General features: G+C 41.1%; 1 protein-coding gene across 3 annotated transcripts in view; it reads right to left on the bottom strand.

Annotated features, from left to right (window-relative positions):
- Positions 1-25,250, bottom strand: part of CALN1 (calneuron 1) — a 536,579-nt gene extending 511,329 nt beyond the window's left edge. The window contains exons 1-2 of one of the 3 annotated variants that reach the window (XM_061401838.1): positions 24,899-25,250; positions 23,639-23,782 (exon numbers count right to left, since the gene is read on the bottom strand). The gene's annotated coding sequence lies outside the window, so the exon portion shown is untranslated. The remainder of the gene's footprint in view (positions 1-23,638; positions 23,783-24,898) is intronic. The other 2 variants (XM_061401834.1, XM_061401835.1) reach the window with 2 other exon arrangements.
- Positions 25,251-25,549: the final 299 nt, after the last annotated feature.

Below are 25,549 nucleotides of genomic sequence, written 5' to 3'. Positions count from 1 at the left end.
TGTTGTCTCACTCTAATCTTTTTTTCTTTTTAATATATCTTTATTGAAGTAAAATTCACACAACATAAAATTAACCTTTTTAAAGTGAGGAATTCAGTAGCATTTAATATATCCACTATGTTATACAACCACCACCTCTATCTAGTTGCAAAATGTTTTCATGGATCACAAAAGGAAACCCTTCCCATTCCTTCCCACCCCCAGCCCCTGACAACCACAATCTGTGTTCAATCTCCATGGATTTGCCTATTCTAGATATTTCATATAAATGTAATCATATAATACGTGACCTTTTGCATCTGGTCTCTTTCATAATGTCTTCAAAGTTCAAGGCATAATGTCTTCAAGGTTCATCTACTTTGTTGTACCAGGTATCAGTACTTCATTCCTTTTTATGACCAAATAATATTTCATTGTATGTATACCCATAATTTGTTTATCCATTCATCCACTGATGGACATTTGGACTTTTTGGGATTGGGTACAAGTATTTGATACCTGTTTTCATTTCTTTGGCGTATAGATCTAAGAGAGAAATCACTAGGTTATATAATAATAATATGTTTAACTTTTTGAGGAATCACCAGTGTTTCCCACATTGACTGAACCATTTGACATTCCCACCAGCAATGTACATGAGTTCCAAATTCTCCACATTCTCACAAAGAATATTTTTTTTTCTTAACAGTTATATCATTGTGACTGTGAAGTGTGATCTTGTTGGGGTTTTGATTTACATTTTTTTTAATATACTAATTTTATTTTTATTTGATTTGGCTGCACCAGGTCTTAGTTGCGGCACATGAGATCTTCAGTTGTGGCTTTGGGGATCTAGTTCCCCGACCAGGAACCCAACTCAGGCCACCTGGACTGGGAGCGCAGATTGTTAGACAAAGGACCACCAGGGAAGTCCCTGCATTTCTGTAATGACTAATGACACTGAGCATCTTTTCATGCAATTGTTGCCTATTTGAATATCTTCTTTAAAGAAATCTCTATTCAAATCCTTTGCCCATTTTTAAATTGGATTGTCTTTTGCTGATGAATGATAAGAGTTCTTTATATATTCCAGACCCTTATCAGAGATATGATTTGCCAGTATTTTCTCCCATTCTGTAGGCTGTCTTTTCATTTACTTGATAATGTTCTTTAATGCACAAAGTTTTAAATTTTGATAAAGCCCAATTTATCTATTTTTTTCTTTTGTTGTTTGCACTTTTTGTGTCATATATAAGAATACATTGCCAAATACAAGGTCATGAATATTTACTCCTTTTCTTTCTTCTATGAGTTTTATGTTTTAGCATTTATATTCAGGTCTTTGATCCACTATGAGTCAATTTTTGGGCTTCCCAGGTGACGCTAGTGGTAAAGAACCCGCTTGCCAATGTAAGGAATGTAGGAGACCCAGGTTCAATCCCTGGGCCCAGAAGATCCCCTGGAGGAGGGCATGGCAACCCATTCCAGTATTCTTGCCTAGAGAATCCCATGGACACAGGAGCCTGGCTGGCTATAGTCTATAGAGTCACAAAGAGTCAGACATGACTGAAGCAACTTAGCATGCATGCACGAGTTAATTTTTGTAGAAATAGGGAGGTCCAAATTCATTCTTTTCCCTTTTCTTTTTTAAAACACAATAGAACTTTCTCACTTAATGGATGCCCTAAATGAGTGTTTATGATTGGTGGGTAGCTCTTCTTCAAGGGGTGGTGATAGGGATAGAATAGGATGACCAAATATTTAGCTCAGAAATCCCATAAAGGAGACCACAATAAGACTAATGATCACTCAATAAAGGAATGGAAAATTCTGGAAATAATGTGGGCTTGCTTGACTCCTATCACTTAGCATCAAAGTCAGATTGACTTGCTTAACGATAAAATCAAGCTATCTTGCTTAGTAACAAAACCATACAACAGAAGCAGGAGACATGCCCCCACAACAAGAAAACAATGGTAGCATTAGACGTACACGCTGCCCAGTGAGCTCAGTGAGTTGATAACCCCCAAAACATGTCCTTTGGCCCTGAAGACATGTTCTTTGCGCAATGCCCCCAAACAATAAAATAGTAGAAAATAAAGCCTACTACCTGCCCAGTGGTATCATCCAATTAATGACCCCCGAAACAAGCTTTGTGCACACAAAAAAGCAATCATTTATGGAAAGGTGACTTTTCAAAACAAAAGACCCTCATTGTACTGAGACCTGAAAATATTTTTCCAAAGTGCTCTGAGAGTCCTGGTCTGACTATATAGGGGGGCACAAGTAAACTTCCCTGCCCTACCTGGGAGAGGAACTGTTGATGGAGATGTGACATCTACTCAAGAAAGACAAAGATCTCCCCATCTCCTCTCTTCCTCTGATTACAAAAATGTAACCCATTGAGTACCCAGGGCATCGCAACACTTGCCTGCCTACCTGTGAACCTTATAAGCGTCCTATTGTAATAAATTACTTCTCATCTATCACTTTGCCTCTCACTGAATTCCTTTATGCATTGTGACATAAAGGACTATGGTGCCAGAGCTCTTCAGAGCCCTGGAAATAACACCTAAATGGTTTCAGTGAGTCAAGCTTCTTCTACCTTTGGTTATTCAATTAATGCCTCCAAGGTTTCTGCACTTGTGTGTGTCAAGTGGAAGGAGAAATTAACATAGAAGGTGTACAGGCCAGACTTAGAAGAGACATACATCAGTCCTGCCCACATTCCATTGCCTAGAACTCAATCGGTGTGGTAGCCATAAAAATGCACCCTTCTGGGCTCCGAATGTAGGAAGAATAAATGAATGACAGCCCAGCTGCTGTCCATCTGGATTTACCATCAATTTCATGCAGAGGGAGGACATGCTTCTTCGTTGCTCCCAGCCAATGACTAATCATGGCAGAGGGTTGTTTTTTTTTTTTAATCAAAATACTGCTCATGTATAATATTATCTCAGTTTCAGGTGTACTACATAGTGATTTGACATCTGGATATATTATGAAATGATCACCACAATGAGTCTAGTAACCACTTGTCCCCATACAAAGTTTTTACAATACCATTGACCATACTCCTTATGTGGTACATTACATTACCCATGGCTTATTTATTTTACAACTGGAGGTTTGTACCTCTTAATCCCCTTCATCTATTTCACCCCCTCAAGTCCCTCCCCGCTAGCAACCACCTATTCGCTATCTGTATCTATGAGTCTGTTTCTGTTTTGTTATAGTCATTCATTATTTTTTTTAGATTCCATATATAAGTGAGATTGTATTCTATTTATCTTTATCTGACTTATTTCACTTAACATAACACCCTCTTTATCCATCCATATTGTCATAAATGACAAAGTTACATTTTTGTATGACTATGTAATATTCCACTGTATATGTATACCACATCTTCTTTGTTCATTTATCTATCAACAGACACTTAGGTTACTTCCATATTTTGGCTATTGTAAATAACACTGCAGTGAACATGGGGTGCATATATCTTTTCCAATCAGTGTTTATGTTTTCTTTGGGTAAATACCCAGAGGTGAAACTATTGGATCTTATGGTAGTTCTATTTTTAATTTTCTGAGGAAATTTCACATTGTTTTCCATAGTGGCTGTGCCAATTCACCTTCCCACCAAGAGTGCACAAGTTTCCTTTTCTCCACATCCTCACCAACACTTGTTATTTCTTGACATTCAGACAGGTATGAGGTGGTATCTCATTGTGGTTTTGATATGCTTTTCTCTGATGATTAGTGTTGTTGAGCATTTTTTCATGTGTCTGTTGGCTATCTGCATGTTTTGGTTGGGGAAAATGATTATTCAGATCCTCAGCCCATTTTTAATTGCATTATCTAGTGTTTTGGATGCTAAATTGTATGAGTTCTTTGAATATTTGGATATTAACCCCTTATTAGATACATTGTTTGCAAATCTCTTCTCCCATTCAGTAGGCTGCTTTTTCATTTTGTCGATAGCTTCCTTTGCTACATAAAAGCTTTTTAGTTTGATGTGGTCCCGTTTGTTGATTTTTGCTTTTGTTTCCCTTGCCTTAGGATGGATGGATGTTGTCGCTTCAGTCCTGTCTGACTCTTTGCGGCCCCATGGACTGTAGCCCGCCAGGTCTCCAGGCAAGAATACTGAACTGGGTTGCCATTTCCTCCTCCAGGGGATCTTCCATCCCAGAGACTGAACCCGGGTCTCTTACATCTCTTGCATTGGCAGGTGGGTTCTTTACCACTAGTGCCACCTGGAAAGCCCTTAGGAAACAATTTCAAAAAAAGGCAACTGCAGTAATTGCTACCTTCCGTTCTCCATAAAAGCAGGAGGTATCATGAAGTGAAAAGAATGTGGGCATAGGTGGGTTTCAAGCCCAATTCTGAAGTTACTAGCTTTTAGTCTTGGGCAATGTATCCTCTCTGGCCTTCGGTCTTATCGTGGTAGAAAATGGGCTGTTGTGAGAATCGCATGCATATGTGCAACAAGATACATAAAACATCTGGCCCAGAGTACCTGCTCAGTAAATAGCATGAAATGGAACTGAGAAATGACCATGGAAACATGACGCATCCTGACTATGCCAAGATGTGATATACCCACTCTGGAAGGGTGTGCATTAAGGGTAGATCTCCTGATTGCTTTAAATTCATCACAGGCACACCCTGAGTCAGGCCAGGCAGTACAAGAGACAACACTGGTCTTTTTTTAACATGTCTTTACATCCTTTGCTGTAAATGAGCTTCTTTACTAATGAATGAATGAATGAATTAAAAGTCTTCTGTGGGATATCATAATGATGTAACAGGAAAGAGTTGATTTTGACTCTTCCATGCTAGATCTGTTTCTTGGACTTTAACCCTTGTTTTGTCACTTTTGTTGTTATAATAATACGTAAGGGACTGCCTCAGAGAATCCTGCCCCTCTGCCTGATTGTTAAGCTAAAGTGCCTTTGTTCAGAACCGTGTCCACCTGTAGATGGCAGTAAGGAAGAAATTAACACAACCCCCTGCCTGAGGCTTGCCATTCTAGGAGATATTTGTGAGATTAAATGGCCTTTTTACTTTGTTTCCTTACCATTCCCCCGTCTCTGATCCATAAAAGAACCTGGCATCCAGACTCCGACAAGATGGTTAATTTGAGACATTAGTCTGCCATCTTCCCGGTCCGACAGCTCTCCAAATAAAGTTGTATTCCTTGCCTCAACACCTTGTCTCCTATTCATTGGCCTGTCGTGCAGCAAGCAGGGAGAGCTTGGATTCAGTACCAATGGCAAGCAAGGCTTTCTGCAATCCATAAATAATGCTGTCAGAAGCTTGGTGAATTGGGAAGGCAAATACAGGATGAGGGTCTATTTCAGTGATAACCAATCCCTGTTTCCTCCCTGATAGAAGGGATCCAATATAACTAATCACCTACATTTCTATTGTTAAAAAAAAAAAAGAGGCAAGACAGAGCTCATGGGGTTAATCTAACTGCTTCTCAGAATTTCTTTTGTGTGAAACATTCCTAGAGGTTCAGGTAAATCCCTGAATGAAGACAGATATATTGAACTGGACTCTCCTTTGGAGAGCAAGCCCATTATGGACCTGGAAACCTTCAGGGGAAACCTTCAGGGCTGCACAGCATCTGGCCTGAGTCAAGTACTGCAGAGAGATGCCAACAGTCAGTAGTATTTATCCCTGAACCTCCCTGAGAAACTCACCCACCTTATCACTGGGCACAGGCTGGCCTGTACCGCTTCTGAAGGTTAGGTGTCTCTGCACCACCCTTGCCAAAGTGGAAGCCATGTGGTCCCTGCCTCTGGGATCACATGCTTCCAAACCAAAGTTTGTCCAGGCTACCTGTGACTGGTGGAGCTTCAGTCACATGCTTGTCTCCAGCTGTGAGGATGGCTGCAGAACCTTATTCCTCAGCTTTGTGTTGGAGAGGCACCAACACATCATGGGAGGAATTCTCCCAATACAGACTGGGTGGCCAGAGGAGCTGAGTGCTGAGTTGTTCACTACTCAGGGTGTCTTAATGAGGTCCTATTTAACACTGGTAAACAGAATACTGCTCTTCTGTTCTCAATCACACTGCAGCAAAGGCAAGGAAATGGGTCAATAGAAAAATGAGACATGACAGGGTCACCTTCGCTAGCCCTATCAACCACAGTCACAGAAACCCTCCTTCCTGCAGTGATACATCCTTGCACTGGGTAAATGAATAAAGGAATGGACAAATGAGACAGTGCAGGCAGATCTTCTTTGCCTCTGCAATAATATCTGGCATGTCTGAGATTGAGCCCCAGGAGCTACAGTCTTGTGCTATAGTCTTCCCACTCTCATCTCTCCCTACCCATGGGCCAAATCTAAAATGAGGTGCTTTTGCCTTGTTTTCAGTTCTCCATTGGGATGTCCTGTAGCCTGAATACCCCTGCTAACCTTCCCACAAGAGGCTGGATGCAGCCCGTATCCCTGGAGGTTGGCCAGCTGTTGGCTCAAGGCCTGCTTTCAGGAGATTTACATCTATCCAACAATATATGGGAGTAGGGATGTTACTAGGGGTCTGACTTTGATATCACCTGATGCGGGGAATCCTCCTATCTGTCCTGTCCCCACTGGGCTAGAGTTGACACTGGCCCCAATCGAGTGCACCGACATCGAGATGAGTCAGCTTCCCTGTGCCTGTGCTCACTACCCCTCACCATCAATCAAAGCTGCCAATGTCCCAGAGTACCACCTGAGTCACAACACTCCCTACTTATCCCCAGAGTAACCTTTCCAATGATCTCAGGAACTGGGCATCCCCAGGCCTTTCAGACTGAGAAAATGGCTCCAGCCTTTCCAGTTCCATCACTCGCTCTTTCACAGGGATTTTGGCTAAAACATTGCCGTCAAAGTATGACTTTCAAAGAGTGAACACGATTCTCACACAAATGTGGAATGAAACACGTCAAAATCTTATTTAACTTATTAATGAGAGATCAGAGCATTGAGTAAAGCTGATTCAGAAAGCATTTGAGGAACTGAGAGTGTTTACAGGTTTTTGACAAAAGAATAAAGTTGTTAGGTTAAATACAACACTGGTTCATGTCCTGATAGTTCACTAAGATCGTAACACTTGGATTTATCTTTCTTACCAGGCAAAAATCAATTGTATCTCCACTAGGAAAACAAAACAAAACAAAACATTGAGTTAACGTGTAACTCCACAGTACCTGGGCTCTCAACCAATGATGAAACAGTGAGTCAAACAAAGGTACATTCCCCTATAATTAAAAAATGCTCAGGGGACTTGTACAACAATGCCCTTGTGTGATGCTGAAAGAAGATATTGTCCTTTCTTCGCCTTATTTTCAAGATTTAAATTTTTTTTTTTAACTTTGTGGATGGGTTGTGAATGTCTCCCTAAGACCTGAGAAAAAGATGCTCTCAGGAAAATGTCATGAAACATGAACCTGCAAACTTCAGAACCCTGTAATGAAACATCATGCCCTTCAAGGACAAAGACCAACTCTTGGCAGGATACCCACAAGCTCTGCCTGTCCTGAGCCCTTCACCAGCCCACTTCTTGCCACTTCTGCACAGGCACCCAGAACTCTGATCCATGCACACCCCTGAATACACTGGCTTCTTTCATCCTTGGCTTTGCCAGAATCTCATTATACCCTGTGCCCCCATAGAGAGAGGAGCCTGGCAGGCTACAGTCCATGGGGTCACAAAGAACTGGACACGACTGAGCAACTGAGGATGTGCGTGCACATGCATATTATACCCTTGAACCTGAAACACTCTTTACCCAACTGTCCATCAGGACGACTCCTGTGCTAGAGAGGCTTATTCTGGAAATCTGTCCTCAGCTTGGGGAATCAAGCCCTCCTCGTACAGTATTTAGACGGTAATTCTGGCAACATGACAGATTACTGGGTCCTTAACACATGCTAGTTTTTGTCCTAAATAATTTATTGATCTTATCCAATTTAAACCTGACATGAATGGCTGAATAAAGATAATTTTATCCCACTTTCCATTTAAAAATCACATAGTTGGAAAGTGGTCAAGGCAAGACTCAAACACAGATCTTCCGGATGCATAACTATATTTGTTCCTCTACTCCAGAATGCCTTATTTTTCACACTGTTAATGCCAATTTTCATGAATTCAAGGAAATGAGTTCCATGCCACATGTCCCCAGCACAAAATGCCGAAGACTATCTGAAAAATTGGACAAGCCCAGCTCCCACAGAGAGATAGGAAGGACATGGAAAAAGAATGTCTACTGTGGAGCTGGTTGAGAGTTGCTGGGAATTCGGGAATGACCTCAGCTGGCAGAATCTAGCCCTTGGGTGAATAAACATCTGAATGCAGAGTTCCAAAGAATAGCAAGGAGAGATAAGAAAGCCTTCCTCCACGATCAATACAAACAAATAGAGAAAAACAACAGAATGGGAAAGACTAGAGATCTCTTCAAGAAAATTAGAGATACCAAGGGAACATTTCATGCAAAGATGGGCTTGATAAAGGACAGAAATGGTATGGACCTAACAGAAGCAGAAGATATTAAGATGTGGCAAGAATACACAGAAGAACTGTACAAAAAGATCTTCACAACCAAGATAATCACGATGGTGTGATTACTCATCTAGAGCCAGACATCCTAGAATGTGAAGTCAAGCGGGCCTTAGAAAGCATCACTACGAACAAAGCCTAGTGGAGGTGATGGAATTCCAATTGAGCTATTTCAAATCCTGAAAGATGATGCTGTGAAAGTGCTGCACTCAATATGCCAGCAAATTTGGAAAACTCAGCAGTGGCCACAGGACTGGAAAAGGTCAGTTTTCATTCCAATCCCAAAGAAAGGCAAGGCCAAAGAATGCTCAAACTACTGCACAATTGCACTCATCTCACACGCTAGTAAAGTAATGCTCAAAGTTCTCCAAGCCAGGCTTCAGCAATACGTGAACCGTGAACTTCCAGATGTTCAAGCTGGTTTTAGAAAAGGCAGAGGAACCAGAGATCAAATTGCCAACATCTGCTGGATTATGGAAAAAGCAAGAGAGGTCCAGAAAAACATCTATTTCTGCTTTATTAACTATGCCAAAGCCTTTGACTGTGTGGATCACAATAAACTGTGGAAAATTCTGAAAGAGATGGGAATACCAGACCACCTGACCTGCCTCTTGAGAAACCTATATGCAGGTCAGGAAGCAACAGTTAGAACTGGACATGGGAAAACAGACTGGTTCCAAATAGGAAAAGGAGTACATCAAGGCTGTATATTGTCACCCTGCTTATTTAACTTATATGCAGAGTACATCATAAGAAACACTGGGCTGGAAGAAGCACAAGCTGGAATCAAGATTTCCGGGAGAAATATCAATAACCTCAGATATGCAGATGACACCACCCTTATGGCAGAAAGTGAAGAGGAACTCAAAAGCCTATTGATGAAAGTGAAAGCGGAGAGTGAAAAAGTTGGCTTAAAGCTCAACATTCAGAAAACAAAGATCATGGCATCTGGTCCTATCACTTCATGGGAAATAGATGGGAAAACAGTGGAAACAGTGTCAGACTTTATTTTTTGGGGCTCCAAAATCACTGCAGATGGTGACTGCAGCCATGAAATTAAAAGACACTTACTCCTTGGAAGGAAAGTTATGACCAACCTAGATAGCATATTCAAAAGCAAAGACATCCATCTAGTCAAGGCTATGGTTTTTCCAGTGGTCATGTATGGATATGAAAATTGGACTGTGAAGAAAGCTGAGCGCTGAAGAATTGATGCTTTTAAACTGTTGTGTTGGAGAAGACTCGAGAGTCCCTTGGACTGCAAGGAGATCCAACCAGTCCATTCTAAAGGAGAGCAGTTCTGGGTGTTCTTTGGAAGGACTGATGCTGAGGCTGAAATTCCAATACTTTGGCCACCTCATGCGAAGAGTTGACTCTTTGGAAAAGACTCTGATGCTGGGAGGGATTGGGGGCAGGAGGAGAAGGGGACGACAGAGGATGAGATGGCTGGATGGCATCACCGACTCGATGGACATGAGTTTGAGTGAACTCCGGGAGTTGGTGATGGACAGGGAGGCCTGGTGTGCTGCAATTCATGGGGTCGCAAAGAGTCAGACACGGCTGAGCGACTGAACTGAACTGAATTGAAAGATGAACATCTGTAAGCAGGACATAACATGGGCAGCCCAGTCATTCTGGACAAGATTCATCTCAATTAGGGTAACAAGCTCAGAGGAGGACCTTGACATCTCAGAGTATAGTGAGGGTGCCTGGCCCCCCGTCTTCAAACGACTGCTGATTCCTCTCCAATTAGTATAGTGTCTGACACACTGGTGTACAGGGGCAAATTGTGAGTATATCATAAATAATTGGGCACCAAAAACAAAATCAACATTTGCAAATCATGTAATTAAAATAATAAATCACAGGGGGTGTACTGTAGGTTGAATGTGCATGTCCCTAAAGACTAATGTATGGATCTTTTACTCACAAGCTTGTTTGCTATGCTTATGGGTCCTTTTTTAAATTTTTGCTAATATATTTATTGTTTTTTTGTTTTATTTTGATTGGGGTATAGTTGCTTTACAATGTTGTGTTAATGTCTGCTGTACAACAAAGTAAATCAACTATAAGGTGATATACATATATCTCTTCCCTCTTGAACCTCCCTCTCACCCCCACCCCCACCCCCATCCAGGCATCTGGGTTACCACAGAGGACCAAGCTGAGATCCTTGTACTATATACAGCAGGTTCCCACTAGTTATCTGCTTTACATGTGGCAGTGCACATACGTCAATCCCAGTCTCCCAGTTCAACCCACTCCCTCCCTTCTCCTCGTGTCTACCCATTTGTTCTATACATCTGTGTCTATTCCTGGCCTGCAAATAGGTTCATCTGTACCATGTTTCCAGATTCCATGTATTTGTGTTACTATATGATATTCGTTTTTCTCTTTCTTACTTCACTTTGTATGACAGACTCTAGGTTCATCTGTGTCTCTACAGATGACCCAGTATTGTTCCTTTTTATGACTAATATACCATTGTATATATGTACCACATCTTCTTACTGAAGCATGTATTCATATATTTTACCCATTTTAATGGGTTGTTTCCTTATTATTAGGTTTTGAAAGTTCTTTATATATTCTGGATATGAGACTTTAAAAACATATTTCTCCCACAAATAAGCTTCTGTACCTTGCCTTTTAACAGTATCTTATAGATGGGTGAATTTTAAAAATTTTGATGAACAAATGTATCAGCTTGTTATTTGTATGGATTATGCTTTTGATATTAAACTAAATTTTGCCTCTGTGACTGACATTTCATTTAGCGTGGTGTTTTCTAGGTCCATCCATGTTGTTGTAAATGGTAGGATTTCCTTCTTTTTAAAGCTGAATGATATTCCATTGCATGTATATATCATGTTTTCTTTATCCATTTACCTGTTGATGGACATTTAATTTCCTTTATATGAGGTATCTAAACTATTCAAATTTATAGAAGCAAAAAAATAGACTGGTGGCTTTCAGAGGATGAAGGGAGAAATAGGAAGTTGTTGTTCAGTGGGTATAAACTTACAGTTATACAAGATGAATAAGTTCTAGAGACCTGTGCAATATAAACCCTACAGTTAAAGACAGTGTTGTGACTTAAAAACATTTTTAAGAGTATAGATCTCATGTTAAGTGTTTTTACTATACACACATGAAAAAAATGGGACACAAGGAAATTTTTGGAAGTGATGGACACTTTTATCACCTTAATTGTGATGATGGTATCTGGATGTATAGATACGTCCAAATTCACCAAATTATAGATATTAAAATGTGCAGTTTTTTGTACACAAATTATACCTCATTGTGCTGAAAAAAAGTTGGAAGTTGCAAAGACTTTCTCCTATGTTTTCTTATAGAAATATTATAATTTTAGGTTTTATATTTGGGTCTTTGACTCACTTTGAGTTAATTTTACCTATGATATAAGGTTTGGATTTAAGTTCCCTTTTTGCATATGGATATTCAATTGTTACAGCACTATACCAGTGCTAGACTGGTACCAGCCTTTGTCCACAAAATTGTCTTTACACTTCTGTCGAAAGTTAATTGTCTATATGTGAAGTGAAAGTCACTCAGTCATGTCCGACTCTTTGCAATCCCCTGGACTGTATAGTCCATGGAATTCTCCAGGCCAGAATACTGGAATGGGTAGCCTTTCCCTTCTCCAGGGGATCTTCCCTACTCAGAGATTGAACCCAGGTCTCCCACATTACAGGCAGATTCTTTACCATTTGAGTCATAAGAGAAGCCCAAGAATACTGGAGTGGGTAGTCTATCCTTTCTCCAGCAGATTTTCCTGAACCAGGAATCAAACTAGGGTCTCCTGCATTGCAAGTGGATTCTTTACCAACTGAGCTATGATGGAAGCAGTGAAGGTATATTTCTGGACTTTCTATTTTATTCCATTGAAGTTTTGTCTACTTTTATGCCAATGACATACTGTCTTAACTATTTAGCTTTATAATAAGCCTTGGGATTGATAGTGTTAGTTTTCCAACTTTATTGTTTTTTGTTTTTTTTTTTACAATGTCTTTGTCTTGTTTTGGTATCAGGGTAATCAGTTGGGATATACTTCCTCTGTTTCAATTGTCCAGAAGAATTCCCATGATTTGGCATTATTTCTTCATTAAATGTATAATACAGTTCACCAATGAAGATGTTTACTCTCATCTATGCCACCACTTTTGATGTACCATTAGTAGTTATGATCATCAGTCACTGAATTTATCTTGAAATTTGTCACTATTTTAATTAAAGGTACTTCCCTGGTGGCTCAGTTGGTTAAGAATCTGCCTGCAATGCAGGAGACCTGGGTTCGATCCCTGAGTTGGGAAGATTCCTTGGAGAAGGGAATGGCTACCCACTCCAGTATTCTGGCCTGGAGAATCCCATGGACTGTCTCATGGACTGTACAATTTTAATTAAAACATGTTTTTAATTTTACATAAATCTCATTAAAAATAAGGAACTGATGAGTTTAAGTGGTGCTGTCTACATACATGTTGTGTATAAGGTAGATTGATCCATGGTCATTTTGTGTACTTTGAAAGTGAGCTGTTACTAGACCAAATATAGATATAATAACAATGCAAATGGAATTCTCAACAAAGGTACTATGCTGCTGCTACTGCTAAGTCGCTTCAGTCATGTCCGACTCTGTGCGACCCCATAGACGGCAGCCCACCAGGCTCCCCAGTCCCTGGGATTCTCCAGGCAAGAACACTGGAGTGGCTTGCCATTTCCTTCTCCAGTGCATGAAAGTGAAAAGTGAAAGTGAAGTCTCTCAGTCGTTTCTGACTCTTAGCGACCTCATGGACTGCAGCCTACCAGGCTCCTCCGTTCATGGGATTTTCCAGGCAAGAGTACTAGAGTGGATTGCCATTGTACTATGGTAATAACAAATGTAAATCTTTAAATCATATCCTTTTCTACAATACAATAAGATTTGTTCATGCTATCTCATCACTGTATATAGTATTAAAAAAAAATTTAGTGTTTTAACTTTTGGTACCACCATTTATTTTTTCCTTCATAGACCTTTTTCATTTAACCATTCATTCAACACATATTCATTGATTGCCTACTTCTGTAATAAAACTCCAAGTTTAATTAAATTAATGGCTACTTTAATTACAAAGTTATAAAATGCATCTGGGGCAACCTTTTTTGCTTCTCTACAAAAACATAATGGCAGTCAAAATCCAGGGATATTCATGGTAGTGTAGTGTCCAGGTGCACATGATGCATCATGCATGTGTCACATGTAAACATAATCATCATAGATGTGGATGTGTCTCTATTTGCTTTTTGATGAGGGTCAGGGATGGATAAAGATCTGCAGAAATAGACAAGTTAGGAAGAGTGTTATGAAAAAAGAAAAGATGAGTAGCCACAGAAGAAGGATCAAAAGGAGGTTATAGGCCTTTCCTGGTGGTCCAGTGGCTAAAACTCCAAACTCCCAATGCAGGGGGCTCATGTTCAATCCCTGGTCAGGGAACTAGACCCCATGTGCTGTAACAAAGATCAAAGATCCCATGTGCCTAAACTAAGACTCGGTGCAGCCAAATAAATAATAACTATAATAATAATAAATTTTTAAAAACAGATTTAAAAAAAGGAAGTTATAAAGGTTTGACACACATGGCAAAGACTAGAGAAGCTTCTTCTGGACATTGACTTTAGAAAGAAAACTCTGCCATCGGGGATGAGAAAATAAGACCAGAGTGGAGGACAGCGGAGGGTGGGTTCAAGGTCGAATACTTTGGAAGTTACTGGAGATCAGAGGGGCCAAGTCTCATCTCCCCGCCTTTCTCCAGGATTGTAGCTGATAAGAGAGCACACACAAGAGGAGCCAAATGGATACCAGAAGATTATTGTTACTAGTGGGCCAGATAGTACCCATGATGCCAGAGAACAGGACATTCTGCTAAACTATGTTAGTACATGCACCTTGGACCATGTGGGTCTCCTCTCATTGTTTAGTCCCTAAGTTATGTCTTTGTGACCCCACGGACTGCAGCACACCAAGCTTCCCTGTCCTTCACCATCTCCCAGAGTTTGTTCAAACTCACGTCCATTGAGTCAGTGATGACACCCAACCATCTCATCTGTCATCCCCTTCTCCTCCTGCCTTCACTCTTTCCCAGCATTGGGGTCTTTTCCAATAAATTGGCTCTTCACATCAAGTGGCTAAAGTATAGGAGTTCAGCTTCAACATCAGTTCTTCCAATGAATATTCAGGGTTGATCTCCTTTAGGACTGACTACTTAATCTCTAAGATCCCACCAACTTCAGGGTTGATTTCCTTTAGAATTGACTGGTTTGGTCTCCTCTCACCCCCACCAGCTTCATGGAGGATCAAGGATCCCAGGCTGGCCTCACACACCCAGATACTTCTCAAAACTGACCCCCACCCTGACCCAGGTGTGCTCACTCACAGAGCCAGAAGCCGAGGGGAGCCCATGGACTCTCTTACCCACCCAGGAGGCAGATGGCCTAGAGAGGTGTAGTGGAATATTTTATGCTTCTGAAGCACAGTGACTCAACCCCCGATTACGTGGATCAAGCCCTGTTGGGTTTTAAGAGCCCATCAGCCACTCCCTGTCCAGACGAAGAACCCAGTAAGTGGTGAGAACCGGTGTGGAGGTGTTCACCCCAACACTCCTCCTCCAGGACACAGGCCAGAGGGCATCTCCACTTTGGAAACATGCAAAAACAACAACAAAAAGGCAAAAATGACTCTCCCTTTACCAGAAGGAATCGTTAAAGCTTCTCTAACTTGAATTCAAGACACATTTGCTGAGTACCTGAGGTCCTGGCCCTCCTGAGGCTTGGATTTTGGACACAATCTTATCTGTAAATAGTCTTAGCAGAAGTCAGAAAGTAGAGTTCAGAGCTTTTTATTTTTTAAGTCACATTTTCCTTATAACATTTTCCTCACAGCTTAAGCCTGATGTCCTAGGAAGTTGAGGGATCAGGCCCAGGACAGTCTAATCTCAGGGAAGAGCTTCTCTCTATTAAAGGGGCTGAATCCCATCAGTCTGGCTGGCTGCTGGATCGGCAGAACGAAATGTGACTTCTTGGCTGTTGGCCTCAAGGGAGCCTCTTGAAAGAGCCTTTATTTGATGTTCCTGAAAACTGGAAGGAACAAAAAGGCTGGGGGCAGGGAGTGGCAATAGAGCGAGATCCAGGAGTCAGTGAGGATGAGAGGGAAGGCCCGGTGGGGTGGCACCCTGTCCAGGGTGGGTGGGCCCATGCTGCAGTCCCAAACTGCAGCCCCCTGCCTGGCCAGGGATGCTTGCAGACTCAAGAGGTGGAGTCTGGCTGCATTCCCTACAGGGGCCTCACACAGACCCTTCCTCAGTACTCCCCCATTTCAGGGCTGCTGGGACATGTACCTCAATGCCTTTTCTTTTTTTAACATTTTTGGCTGTGCTGGGTGTTCGTTCCTGTGTGAGCAAGCTTTCTCTAGTTGCAACGAGTGGGAGCTACTCTCTAGTTGTGGTGCGTGTGCTTCTCATTTTGGTGGCTTCTCCGGTTGCAGAGCATGGGCTCTAGGGCATACAGGCTTCAGTAGTTGTGCCACATGGACTTAATTGCCCCATGGTATTGTGGAATCCTCTCAGACAAGGGATCGAACCCGTGTCCCCTGCATTGGCAGGCAGATTCCCAACAACTGGACCACTGGGGAAGTCCCCCAGTGTCTTTATTGTATGCCCCAGGTATCCGGGAGCCCATACATGCCTGAGCCTGCACACATGGCCAAGCCTCTTGGCTCCTGGCCACGGCTCTCTGGATAGCCCCATGCTGATCATCTCAGATACAGATAACTCTCTTAAGCCTTTCCCTCTTTAGACAAAGGAACTGCAAGCAAAGCTTCAAGAGATTAGGGACTGAAGAAAGATTGAAAAAGAGACCCTGTCTTCTCCCTGCCAAATAGAAAAAGACTTGCCACCTTGGTAGAACGCGTGAGAGTTCCCTAGAAATGGCTTCTATTGGATGGATTTCTGCAGAGATCCAACAGCCAAGAACACCTGAGGGCTTGGGCATCTGGCAGGTTGGAGACCCCTCAGAAAACACAGTAGGGCCATAATTATGCAAGGATAAAAAGAAACAAAGAACCATTCAGGCAAAAAGACTGGCAGAGAGAAGACTGCAAAATGTTAGGAAATTAGATTACATATGGCAACGACCCTGGAGTCATCCAGGCTTGGATGCTCATCTCAGCTCTGCCACTTACCGGCTGTACTGCCTTGGGCGTGTTGTCTAACTTCTCTAGACCTCAGTTTTTGTCTCTGCAGAGGGAAATAATAGCATACACTTCAGAGGGTTGTGAAAATTACATTACGTAATGTTTGCAATTACCCAGCAGAGTGCCTAGTCCTTAAAATAATGCTCAAAAATTGGAAACGATTGATTATTGTGGCTTCTAAGCAGTGAGACTACGGGTAACTTTTTCTTTTCTTTGCTTATATCAACCACATTTTATATGATAAACGTGTATTATATATGCTGAATCACAGCTTGGCAGTCAAGAAAGGTTCTTTCCATCTACGGTTTATTCAGTGAGGCTCATCAAAAGGGTCTTCAGGCCTGCTGAGAGCAAACCAGGCTTCTGCTGGAAGAACCTCTGCATGGGGACCAGTGGATAATGGGACCCAAAGGACCAGAAAGGAGGGTCTCTGAAGACAACTGCATTGTTTTCCTCTCGCTTAAGTAACCAATGATCCTGAAAGAACACCAGCATTTCTACATGCAAGTAGTAAGAAAACACTGAAGTGCTCTTTCAAGCACTATGCTCTCCTCTCCAAGATGCTCTGAGCCACATTCCTTTCCTGCCAATGTCACATAATGGGCACAATTTCCCTCTAGCCTGAGATATGGGGCAAACCCTGGGAGGCCAAACAAGAGACTCAAGCAGTCAAGCAGGTTCTACAGACTGGTGGACACAGCATAGAAAAGGAGACGGTGGAGCGAATTGAGAGAGTAGCATTGACATATACACACTCCCATGTGTAAAACAGATAGCCAGTGGGAAGCTGCTGTACAGCACAGGGAGCTCAGCTTGGTGCTCTGTGATGAGGGGTGGGATGCAAGCTCAAGAGGGGATATACATATACAAATAGCTGATTCACTTTGTTGTCTAGCAGAAATTAACACATTGTGAAGCAATTATACTTTCAATAAAAAATTAACTTTTAATCTGAATCTGTTTTTTTTTTTTTAAAGGCAGTTTTTCCAAGCCCCATCACTCCCCCAGCCTCACCCTTCCTGTTGGGCACAAAGGCTCAGGCACTTCAGGCACCTGGGCAGTAGGCAAGGTTGCCAAAGCTTTTCAAAATACAGTAATTGCAAACAGCAAAGACAGCAAACAGAAAAAAGAGACAAGTGGAGATTCACTGCCTTTTCTGTTGGCCTCCAACAGTAGAACTACATTTATACCCAAGAGTGTAAATCAATAGCTCATAGAAGTTAGAACTGAGGATGACCTTGCAGTTCTAAGCCTTGATTCCCATATGAAAGTTTATTTACTGACATGCCCAAAGTCAGTGAGAACTCAGGGAGTGATCTTGGTCAATTCAAACAGCAAAGCCTGGACCAGAAGCCAAGCCTCCTAATTCCTAGGCAGGGATGCTTCCTCCAAAGATGGATATTGAGTGAGTGTCTGTTGCTCAGTCATGTCCAACTCTTTGTGACCCCATGTACTATAGCCCAACACGCTCCTCTGTCCAGGGGTTTCTCAAGGCAAGAATACTGGAGTGGGTTGCCATTTCCTCCCCCAGGGGATCTTCCCCACCTGAGGATTAAACCCACATCTCCTGTGGCTCCTGCATTACAGGTAGATTCTTACCCAGCAGTGGGATTGGTAGCCTGAATGAAAACACTGACTTCTCTCCCAGCCTAGTCATTATCTGTCAGTGGTAACAATGGATGAGGCCCTCACAACACCATGACAATGATCAGAAAACAGACTGACCGCCAAGTGCTGGAACAGATGTCTCTACACCAGTGCTATCCATAACGTCTGGACAATGATACATTCGGTCCTTAAAAAGTCATCATCTCCATCACTGATGTCTAACATATTTTCAGAGACTAAACCAGGGGGATAGACAAGATGAACATGAATATTTAGCTGAACATCATTAACAATTTTTTAAACTTTGAGATATAATTCATAAACCATGTTATTCACCCATTAAAAGTATACAATTCAATGGTTTTTAATAGATTCACGTAATTTTACAACCCTTATCCCAACCTAATCTTAGAGTATTTTTATCACCCCCAAAAGAAACTCATCCCCATCCTCCCCCAATCTTCTCCTGTCCTGGGCCCCCACTAATCTACTTTCTCCCTCTACAGATTTGCCTATCTTAGACATTCCATAGAAATGGAGTCACAGTATGTGGTCCTTCGTAATTGGCTTTCTTCATTTAGTGTAATGTTTTCAAGGTTCATTTATGCTCTGTATTAATTCTTCTTTACACAGCTCTTACAGCATCTTTTCTGGATCTTGCAAGGCTTTCTAGGCCATCTTCAAACATCTTGGTTACTACTGGAAATCAGAATGAAAATAAATTCTATTTACCTAAACTTTTTGTGTGCTAATGGAAGTGCATGAGTGCTAAGTCGCTTCAGTCATGTCCAACTCTCTGTGATCCCATGGACTGTAGCCCACTAAACTGCTCTGTCCGTGGGATTCTCCAGGCAAGAATACAGGAATGGGTTGCCATGCCCTCCTCCAGATGATCTACCTGACCCAGGAATCAAACCCACATCTTCTGTGCCTCTTGCATTGCACGCAGATTCTTTACTGCTGAGCCACTGGGGAAGCCCCGTTGATGGAGGTGGCATTATATTATTTCTAAGGTGAAATAAATCAATTTGTATACCTGTAGCAGCAGTCACTAGATACCTCAGCTTCAGAAATGTTTAGCTGTGTTTTGTGGGTATAGTTTTCTGGTCATATATCAATCTAGGACTTACTGCATGATAAAAATTATCACCAAAATAACAGAGCCATGGAACTTGGGAAACCTCCCTATTTCAAAAAAGGACTCTTCATGCATCTCAGGAATGCACTATACTGCCCTCTGCTGAGTAGTATGTCAGGAAGACTAAAAATCAAAAGAATATGAAAAGACACCAAAGAGCCAGAGGACCTGTTTCTGACAAATACCTTTATTTGTTCATTATTCAAAAACTATTTTAAAGAGCATCTACTCTGTGTCAGGTACTGAGCTGGTACAAACATGCGGCAGTAATTTTTGTCCTCCAGGAAATCCTTGACCTTGAGGAGTTTTCTCTGTCACATGCTGGAACTCCTGTCCAACACAACCTCCTCAACTTTAGGAATTCACCAGACCTGAATGCTGCCCAGAACATTTGTCTTTGGTTCTATGACAAAAGCAAGCCAGAGGAAGATGATAAAATGTAAAAACATCATAGATCCCTAGAACTAACGAGAACTGGAATGAGATTCCATAGTTCCAAATCCCTGTCTCCTGCAATGGCAGGCAGATTCTTTTCCACTGAGCCACCTGAGAATCTCCATCTCAAAGGTTATGTGTAACAAATCACCCTAAAAAACAAGTGACTTAAAATAATAATAGTAATTAATTATCTCGCAAAGTTTCCATGAGCAACTCAGTGGGTCATTCTGGTTCAGGGTCTCTTGTGGGGGTTATAGTCAGATGTCAGCTGGGGCTAGAATCATCTGAAAGTCTGACTGGGGCAGAAGGGTCTGCTTCCTGGGTGGCCCACTCCCATAGTTAGTAAGCTGATATTGTCAAGATTGCTCCTCTCCACGTGGTCCTCCCACTGGACTCTTTGAGGGTCCTTACCACATGAGGGCTGGCTCAAGTGAATAATGTAAGAGACCAAGCTGAAAGCTGCAATGCTTTCTAAGACCTGGTCTTAGCCACCTACCATAACTGCCACCATATACTATGGGTCACACAGCCAGACCAAATTCAGTGCGGGAAGGACCTACACAAGGACATGAAAAACGGGAGGCAAGAGTCATTGAGGGCCATCTCAGACTGGCTACCACATTACTATTCAGTTTTGTGTTTTGTTTTGTTTTTTTCATTTTCCACCCTGAAGGTCAAAGTCCAAATTCCTAGCTTCAGGAATTTGTTGGACTAGGTTGCTGCCCAGAGCATTTGTCTCTGGTGCTGTGTCAAAAGCAACCCAGAGGAAAATGATAAAATGTAAAAACACCATAGATCCTTAGAGCTAAAGAGAATTGGAATGAGATTCCAGGTATTCACTCAGTCACTGACTGAATCCTTCTGGGCAGGAGTTCAAGGTCCTCCAGCTCTGACTGCTCTGTCCTCAGATGGCCCTGACATCCTCTGCATGTTGAGTCAGTTCTTCCTCTGCGTGAGACCTTCAAATGCTTATCAAGAGCAACCATGTTCTGCCAACAAACACTGATTGAGACTTACTCAGCATCAGAGCCAGTGTGACAGCTACTGGGGATGCAGCAGTGAACAAAATACAGTTTTTGCCTCCCAAAAGCTCATTTCAGTTTAGCTTCCTCACTCTACTCTAGGAGGCCCACGCCATACCCCATGAGCAAGGGACCCCTTGTCCACCTTCTCTATATCTGATCTCAGAGAAGTCTCTTCTCTTTTGCTAAAGCTCTTCTGGTAGCAAATAACAGAGAACAAAATTAAGATTGCTTCAAGAAACCAGATAAAAAGAATTAGGATGGTAAAATTGTTCCAAATCTGATACAAATCTCTGATGTTCTTAAAGCATAGTTTAAGAGACCTGAAGTTGATGTAGGGAAAGCAACAGATTTTTAAAATATTGCTCTAATACCTAGCATCCTTCCTTAACTTTTACTATAATGAAAGCTTTTTTTTCTATAGATGATTTTGGATTTTCATATCATCTTCAAATAACTCCAATTCTATTTCTTCCTTTCCAATTCAGATATCGTTTATTTTTTTCTTGTTTTATTCCACTTGTTAGGATCTCCAGTATAACATGGAATGATATGATTTAAACTAAGTGATAAATATGTTACAGGGTTTCATGAGTAGAATGGATACATTGGAGGAAGAGAGAAAATCTCAAAAAAGATATGGAAACTCTAAAAAGGTATCAAGTAGAATATTTAGAACTGAAAAATACAGTATCTGAATTTTTTTTAAAAACCATAACATGAAATTAAGAGATGATTGAATGAGAGGGAGTAGAAAGATTATTACTGATTTAAATACAAATACATAGAAATTATCCAAAATGAATCAGTAAAAGTATTTAGAAAAGAGACATACAGAACTTCCATATCAAATACCAAATAGAGCCATAGTATCAAACATTCTAATATATGCTTAATTGGGTTTCAGAAGATAGGGAGAGAATAGAGAATAAAAAATATTTGGAGGACTATTTGTAAAAAAGTTTCCAAACTTAATTATAAACATCAGACATCATATGTAAGAAGCTTAACAAACCTCTAAAAAGAATCAAAACCAAAACCAAACAAAAAAACAACCAGTACCTAGCTACATCACAGATAAAAATCAAAGTGAAATAGAAAATCTTACAAGCAAGCAGGCAGAAAGGACATATCATATATAGGGGAAGAAGTGAAGTGAAGTGAAGTGAAAGTCTCTCAGTTGTGTCCAAGTCTTTGTGACCCCATAGACTATATAGACCATGTAATTCTCCAGGCCAGAATACTGGAGTGGGTAGCCTTTTCCTTCTCCAAGGGATCTTCCCAATCCAGGGATCGAACCCAAGTCTCCCGCATTGCAGTCAGATTCTTTACCAGCTAAGCCACAAGAGAAGCCCAAGAATACTGGAGTGGGTAGTCTATCCCTTCTTCAGCGGATATTCCTGAACCAGGAATCAAACCAGGGTCTCCTGCATTGCAGGTGGATCCTTTACTAACCAAGTTATCAAGGAAGCCCATATGGGGAACTTCTCATCCAATAAATGGAGTACAGAAGACAAAGAAACAATATCTTTAAAGTGTGGGAAGAGAAAACTGTTAACTCAAAGTCTATACCCAGTAAAACCATTCTTCAAAACTGAAAACAAATATATTTTCAGATACATCAAAGTTGAGATAATTTGTTGCCAGCAAATCTGCCCTGGGAAAAGTGCTAGGGGAAGTTCTTTAAGCTGAAGGAAATGACACTATTGAAAATTTGAACCTATAAAAAGGCATGAGGAGTACTGGAAATGGTTAATATGTGGGCAAATATACAAGAGCAATTGTTTCTAAAAGGAATGAGCCTTTTTTCCCCTAGATATGGCTTTAATCAAGCAATGAACAGATCATCCAAGAAGATACAGTTTCATATAATAAAGCCTGCCCTCCAGAGTTGCATTTTTTAATCAAAACAACTTGAGTATGTGAGGGAAAAATTTGTTTTCATATAGAAACTAAGTATATGATTTTCCAGCTCAACTACCTCTCTTTCCAAATCAGTTTATGTAAATAGTGCTGTTCATTCATTTGAAAATTAGTTATGACTAATTTTAGTCATCTAACATTAAAGCCACCATCAGTTATGATTTTTGCTGTAAGTTTCCAGCTCTAACTTCCTGTGCCCCTTCTGTGGGCCTCATAGACTTACTTTCAGATCATTTCTGCTTCTTCTGACCTCCCTTTCCCTACCAACACCCTCCTCTGCTTATATAACCTCTTCAAATCCTTTGAACCCAGTGCTTATTACTTTAATGGATGACATCTTGTTTCTTAAAATTAAAAAAAAAAAAAAAGCAAACATGAAAACCTGGTAGCAGAGATTAATTCTGGGTGATAAAGCACTGGTGTTATTATTTATTCCCTGTGCATTTCTACTTTAAAAACTTATTAAAAATTTCCAGTGATTTCCATTTCATAACCACTATGTATGAATCAATTTCTCTTAAGTCATTTTTTCTCAAAATAATAATAATTTACATGCGTGATTCCATACAGTATTTATGTGAAAATATTCAAAAGAATAATACCTAAGTTACAACATTACTTATTTATCATAATGAGGAATCTGCTCAAAGTAAGTGTTTCCATTTGTGATGAGAATGAAATTCATTGACTAATAAATAGTCTCAGGACTTTATTTTTTTACCTGCTGAAGACAATTTTGTCTTTCCTCTCTGCCCACACCCTCCAAGAAGAACCTTCAGTTCAGTTCAATTCAGTTGCTCAGTTGTGTCCGACTCTTTGCGACCCCATGAATCGCAGCATGCCAGGCCTCCATCACAAGAAGAACCTTGGTGAGATGAAATAAGGAGAGTGGGTAAAAAGACATCCGAATTGGAGAGGTAAAATGCTTAGGGACATTGGGGTAAAGGGTGAATAACTGAAGGTTTCAAGGTTAGGTGACTCAAGTGATTAGCAGTAAGAGGGAACTTCAGTGGAGAGAAACAGAAACTCTAACAACAGAGGACCCATTAAAATATTCTTTAAATAAATAAACACTGGAATTAAAATCTTTTTAATTGCTGACTATGGTTTCCTCATTGTACTTAGGTTGTCAAGATTCATTTGAGTTCCATGCTTATCAATGACTGAAAAGTATCTTCCTGCCGTACTGTTGGGAAAATCTTTGTAACCTTGAGGAGGAGTGGTCAGAATACTACATTCTCCTTGCTGAATTTCATTTAAATACAGTGATGGTAGATGTTTGGCTCTGGAAACTTCAGAACATTTTATGATTAAGGTTTGAAAATATAAGGTATAATTTCTTAAACATCTGAGCACTTTAACATATTTTTCAAGCTGTGAAAGCCTCTCCATTTTATGTATGTGCAGATATACACACGTATTGTATATAATGCATATTATATATAATTATAATTCAGACACCTGATTATGTCTTATCAATGACTATTATACACATTCAAAACTTTAATTTCACCTATTATCACTCCACAGAGTAAATACTTTCACCATTTGGCACCATTTTCACCTTAGAGAATGGAACATTTATTGTTTCTTTCTTGACTTTTAAGTATTAACTACTGACTTCCTAGTGAGTACTTAAAACTACTGACCTTAAGTATTAACTACTGAGTCTTAAGATTTAACTTTCTCATGAAACTTTCCTCATGTCCTTACAATTTCGAGTGAAATCAATATTCAGTACCAATGTAAATATGACTCAAGGCTGAGTGGTGTACTTGGAAACAATTTCTCCTTTAGGCAACATCACCTTGAAGTCAGTCATGATTGTCTCATTATATCATCTCTTATTTTCTATACCTATCAGTAATTGTATATAAATGTATAATTCTGAATTACTCTAAGCAGCAGATGGAAGGCAAGGGAACACTATACCATTTGGGGTGTCGGTTTGTACTTAATCCCCCTGTGTTCACTGTAGTACCTGGCCCAGTGCCCCAGAGTCCAGATTTCACTAACATCAAGATCTCCAAATGTTACCGAGCCCACGTTCATTTTGCTCGCCACAGGAGAGGCCAACAAATCGGCAGACGAGTTGTTCAAACACAGAATAATGACTTTACTGGGAAAACTAGCAAACTGAGAAGATGGCAAACTAGCTTCTCAAAAAACCGTCTTCCCTCAGTCAGGTTCCTTTTAAGCACAAGAGTTGGGGGAGGGGCCCTCTGTGGCACTGACCAATGGCTGAGCAGGACAACCAACGGTCGCTGGTTGACAGTTGCTCACGGAAGTCGCTGGCTTGGGGGAGGAGCCTTCTGTGGCACCAGCCAATGGCTGAGTGGCTGCTTATAGCAGGCGCTTGCCTCACTGCCACTGCACCAGGAGCAGAAATGTGCGACTCCAAAAAGTGGTCCGGTTTGAAGTATCCAACCACTCCAGCAATGTCATCATCCAGCTCTAGGTGGACGGAGGCATTCAGGAGGCAGAGTCCACAGTGGCCATGTAGAAGCGGTTGACTTTCAGTGATCACTGTCCGATGCAGCGGGCACTGCCGTGGGCTTAGCCCACCATGGCCCCACCAGCCAGCCCATGACTGCCGAGATGGCCCTGGAGCTGATGCCCTCGGAGTACAGTG

Source organism: Bos javanicus, chromosome 25, assembly GCF_032452875.1.
Source record: "Bos javanicus breed banteng chromosome 25, ARS-OSU_banteng_1.0, whole genome shotgun sequence".
Lineage (NCBI taxonomy): Eukaryota > Metazoa > Chordata > Mammalia > Artiodactyla > Bovidae > Bos > Bos javanicus.
This window is presented reverse-complemented; position numbering and strand designations above follow the sequence as displayed.